This window comes from Arachis stenosperma, chromosome 6, assembly GCF_014773155.1.
Source record: "Arachis stenosperma cultivar V10309 chromosome 6, arast.V10309.gnm1.PFL2, whole genome shotgun sequence".
Lineage (NCBI taxonomy): Eukaryota > Viridiplantae > Streptophyta > Magnoliopsida > Fabales > Fabaceae > Arachis > Arachis stenosperma.
The window spans coordinates 39,340,277-39,345,831 of NC_080382.1; the positions used below are offsets into that span (position 1 = coordinate 39,340,277).

The window sequence follows — 5,555 nt, forward strand, 5'->3', positions numbered from 1 at the left end:
AAGCTTGTTTTCTTGAGTTGTCTGCCATCTCTAGTGAGATTCTTGCAGCTTGTACCTCAAAGATCCCTAGCTTCTCCATTACAGAGAGAGGCATGAGGTTTACACTTGACCCTAAGTCACACAGAGCCTTCTTGAAGGTCATGGTGCCTATGGTGCAAGGTATGGAAAACTTCCCAGGATCTTGTCTCTTTTGAGGTAATTTCTGCCTAGACAAGTCATCCAGTTCTTTGGTGAGCAAAGGAGGTTCATCCTCCCAAGTCTCATTTCCAAATAACTTGTCATTTAGCTTCATGATTGCTCCAAGGTATTTAGCAACTTGCTCTTCAGTGACATACTCATCCTCTTCAGAGGAAGAATACTCATCAGAGCTCATGAAAGGCAGAAGTAGGTCCAATGGAATCTCTATGGTCTCATTTTGAGCCTCAAATTCCCATGGTTCCTCATTAGGGAACTCATTGGAGGCCAGTGCACGCCCATTGAGGTCTTCCTCAGTGGCGTTCACTTCCTCTCCCTCCTCTCCAAATTCGGCCATGTTGATGGCCTTGCACTCTCCTTTTGGATTTTCTTCTGTATTGCTTGGAAGAGTACTAGGAGGGAGTTCAGTAACTTTCTTGCTCAGCTGTCCCACTTGTGCCTCCAAATTTCTAATGGAGGATCTTGTTTCAGTCATGAAACTTTGAGTGGTTTTGATTAGATCAGAGACCATGGTTGCTAAGTCAGAGGTGTTCTGCTTAGAACTCTCTGTCTGTTGCTGAGAAGATGATGGAAAAGGCTTGCCATTGCTAAACCTGTTTCTTCCACCATTATTGTTGAAACCTTGTTGAGGTCTCTCTTGATTCTTCCATGAGAAATTTGGGTGATTTCTCCATGAAGAATTATAGGTGTTTCCATAGGGTTCTCCTAGGTAATTCACCTCTTCCATTGAAGGGTTCTCAGGATCATAAGCTTCTTCTTCAGATGAAGCATCCTTAGTACTGCTTGGTGCATTTTGCATTCCAGACAGACTTTGAGAAATCAAATTGACTTGTTGAGTCAATATCTTATTCTGAGCCAAAATGGCATTCAGAGTATCAATATCAAGAACTCCTTTCTTCTGATTTGTCCCATTGTTCACAGGATTCCTTTCAGAAGTGTACATGAATTGGTTATTTGCAACCATTTCAATTAGCTCTTGAGCTTCTGTAGGCGTCTTCTTCAGATGAAGAGATCCTCCAGCAGAGCTATCCAAAGACATCTTGGATAGTTCAGAGAGACCATCATAGAAAATACCTATGATGCTCCATTCAGAAAGCATGTCAGAAGGACATTTTCTGATTAATTGTTTGTATCTTTCCCAAGCTTCATAGAGGGATTCTCCATCCTTCTGTCTGAAGGTTTGGACTTCCACTCTAAGCTTACTCAATTTTTGAGGTGGAACGAATTTTGCCAAGAAGGCATTGACTAGCTTTTCCCAAGAGTCCAGGCTTTCTTTAGGTTGTGAGTCCAACCATGTCCTAGCTCTGTCTCTTACAGCAAAAGGGAATAGCATAAGTCTGTAGACCTCAGGGTTAACCCCATTAGTCTTGACAGTGTCACAGATTTGTAAGAATTCAGCTAAGAACTGATGAGGATCTTCCAATGGAAGTCCATGGAACTTGCAATTCTGTTGCATTAGAGAAACTAATTGAGGCTTAAGCTCAAAGTTGTTTGCTCCAATGGCAGGGATAGAGATGCTTCTCCCATAGAAGTCGGGAGTAGGTGCAGTAAAGTCACCTAGCACCTTCCTTGCATTATTGTTGTTTTCGGCTGCCATGTCTTCTTCTTCTTTGAAGATTTCTGTTAGGTCCTTTTCAGAGAGTTGTGCCTTAGCTTCTCTTAGTTTTCGCTTCAAGGTCCTTTCAGGTTCAGGGTCAGCTTCAACAAGAATGCCTTTGTCTTTGTTCCTGCTCATATGAAAGAGAAGAGAACAAGAAAATGTGGAATCCTCTATGTCACAGTATAGAGATTCCTTGAGGTGTCAGAGGAACAGAAAAATAGAAAGAAGAGGTAGAAGAATTCGAACTTAATTAGATAGAGTTCGAATTGTGCATTGAGAAGGAGTGGTACTCCACAAATAGAAGGATGTGAGAAGAGGGGAAGAGATTTTTTGAAAATTAAGTTAAAAAGATTTTTAAAAACATTTTGAAAAACTTTAATTGATTTTCTAAAACCAAGAGTGGGAAAGAAATCAAGTAATTTTTGAAAAAGATTTTGAAATTAGAATTTAAAAAGATATGATTGAAAACTATTTTGAAAAAGATGTGATTAAAAAGATTTGATTGAGAAGTTATGGTTTTAAAAAGATATGACTGAAAAGATATGATTTGAAAACAATTTTAAAAAAAAAAATTATTTTAAAAATTAATGACTTGACTAACAAGAAAAGATATGATTCAGACATTAAACCTTTCTCAACAGAAAAGGCAACACATTTGAAATGTTGAATCAAATCATTAATTGATAGCAAGTATCTTTGAAAAAGGAAAGAAATTGATTTTGAAAACATTTGATTGAAAAGATATGATTTGAAAAAGATTTGATTTTGAAAAACTTTGAAAACTTGAAAAAAATTTGATTTGGAAACAAAATCCTCCCCCTTGTGCCATCCTGGCGTTAAACGCCCAGAATGGTGCACATTCTGGCGTTTAACGCCCAATGCACCACCTTTTTGGGCGTTAAACGCCCAACCAGGTACCCTGGCTGGCGTTTAAACGCCAGTCTGTCCTTCTTCACTGGGCGTTTTGAACGCCCAGCTTTTTCTGTGTAATTCCTCTGCTGCATGTTCTGAATCTTTAGTTCCCTGTACTATTGACTTGAAAATAGAACCAAGATCAAATAAACAAGGCATGCAAGACACCAAACTTAAAATTAGACACTAGACTCAAACAAGAAACATAAAATATTTTTGGTTTTTATGATTTTTATAAAGTTTTTTGTGGTTTTTCGAAAATTATATGAAACTAGAAAATAAAAGTTTCAGAATTCTCAATTTGAATTCCAGGAATCATTGCAATGCTAGTCTAAGACTCCGGTCCAGGAATTAGACATGGCTTTACAGCCAGCCAAGCTTTCAAAGAAAGCTTCGGTCCAAAACACTAGACATGGCCAATGGCCAGCCAAGCCTTAGCAGATCATTGCTCCAATAGCAAGATTGATAGAAATCAACAAGCTCTTGTGATGATAAGTTGAAACCTCGGTCCAATGAGATTAGCCATGGCTTCTCAGCCAGCCAGACTTCAACAGATCATCATGAAACACTAGAATTTATTCTCAAGAACTCTGAAGAAAAATACCTAATCTAAGCAACAAGATGAACCGTCAGTTGTCCATACACAAAATAATCCCTGGCAACGGCGCCAAAAACTTGGTAGCGCGAAATTGTGATCTCTACACAACTTTGCACAACTGACCAGCAAGTGCACTGGGTCGTCCAAGTAATACCTTACGTGAGTAAGGGTCGATCCCACGGAGATTGTTGGTATGAAGCAAGCTATGGTCACCTTGTAAATCTCAGTCAGGCAGACTCAAATGGGTATAGATGATGAATAAAACATAAAGATAAAGATAGAGATACTTATGTATATCATTGGCGAGAGCTTCAGATAAGCGTATGAAGATGCCTTCCCTTCCGTCTCTCTGTTTTCCTACTGTCTTTATCCAATCCTTCTTACTCCTTTCCATGGCAAGCTTATGCAAGGGTTTCACCGTTGTCAGTGGCTACCTCCCATCCTCTCAGTGGAAATGTTCAACGCACCCTGTCACGGCACGGCTATCCATCTGTCGGTTCTCGGTCAGGCCGGAATAGAATCCAGTGATTCTTTTGCGTCTGTCACTAATGCCCCGCCTGCTAGGAGTTTGAAGCACGTCACAGTCATTCAATCATTGAATCCGACTCAGAATACCACAGACAAGGTTAGACCTTCCGGATTCTCTTGAATGCCGCCATCAGTTCTTGCCTATACCACGAAGATTCCGGTTAAAGAATCCAAGAGATAAACACTAGAGCCTCGTATGCTTGTAGAACAAGAGTGGTTGTCAGTCACTTTGTTCATGAGTGAGAATGGTGATGAGTGTCACGGATCATCACATTCATCAAGTTGAAGAACAAGTGATATCTTGGACAAAGAACAAGCGGAATTGAATAGAAGAACAATAGTAATTGCATTAATACTCGAGGTACAGCAGAGCTCCACACCTTAATCTATGGTGTGTAGAAACTCCACCGTTGAAAATACATAAGAACAAGGTCTAGGCATGGCCATGAGGCCAGCCTCCCAGTGATCAAAAGATTCAAAGATCTCCAGATATAAATACAATAGTAAAAGGTCTTATATATAGAAAACTAGTAGCCTAGGGTGTACAGAGATGAGTAAATGACATAAAAATCCACTTCCGGGCCCACTTGGTGTGTGCTTGGGCTGAGCAATGAAGCATTTTCATGTAGAGACTCTTCTTGGAGTTAAACGCCAGCTTTTATGCCATTTTGGGCGTTTAACTCCCATTTAGGTGCCAGTTCCGGCGTTTAACGCTGGGAATTTTGAGGGTGACTTTGAACGCCGGTTTGGGCCATCAAATCTTGGGCAAAGTATGGACTATCATGTATTGCTGGAAAGCCCAGGATTTCTACTTTCCAACGCCGTTGAGAGCGCGCCAATTGGGCTTCTGTAGCTCCAGAAAATCCACTTCGAGTTCAGGGAGGTCAGAATCCAACAGCAACTGCAGTCCTTTTCAGTCTCTGGATCAGATTTTTGCTCAGGTCCCTCAATTTCAGCCAGAAAATACCTGAAATCACAGAAAAACACACAAACTCATAGTAAAGTCCAGAAATGTGAATTTTAACTAAAAACAAATAAAAATATACTAAAAACTCAACTCAAACTACTAAAATCATACTAAAAACAATGCCAAAAAGCGTACAAATTATCCGCTCATCAGTGAGTAGAAGAGAAGAAGAATAAGAATGAAGAAGGAGAAGAGAAAAATTCGAACTCAGGGAGTAAGAGGGGGTTCGAATTTTTAATGAGGATAGGAAAAGTGTTAGTAGATAATTAAAATAAATAGAAGGAGATGAGGGAGAGAGAAATTTGAAAATAAATTTGAAAAAGGGGTTAGTAATTTTCGAAAATAAAAATTGAAAAAGTAGTTAGATGATTTTGAAAAAGGTTTTGAAATTAATTTTGAAAAAAGATAAGAAGTTAGAAAAAGATATTTTGAAATTAAAGTTTGAAAAAGATATTATGATTGAAAAGATATGATAGAAAAGATATGATTAAAAAGATATTATTGAAAAGATATGATTTTTAAAAGATATGATTTTAAAAAGATATGATTGAAATTAGTTTTGAAAAAGATTTGATTTTTTTTTTAATTTTTGAATTTTAATGATGAGAGAGAAAAACAACAAAAAGACTCAATGCATGGAAAGTATGAATCAAAACACATGATGCATGCAAGAATGCTATGAATATCAAGATGAACACCAAGAACACTTTGAAGGTCATGATGAACATCAAGAACTTATTTTTGAAAAATTTTTA

At 38.3% G+C, this 5,555-nt stretch overlaps 1 non-coding gene across 1 annotated transcript; it reads left to right on the top strand.

Moving 5' to 3' along the window:
- Positions 1 to 1,288: 1,288 nt before the first annotated feature.
- LOC130937232 (small nucleolar RNA R71) lies at positions 1,289 to 1,396 on the top strand. The gene has a single exon (XR_009068459.1). It is a non-coding gene; the product is annotated as a small nucleolar RNA R71 (small nucleolar RNA).
- The last annotated feature ends 4,159 nt before the right edge of the window (positions 1,397 to 5,555 follow it).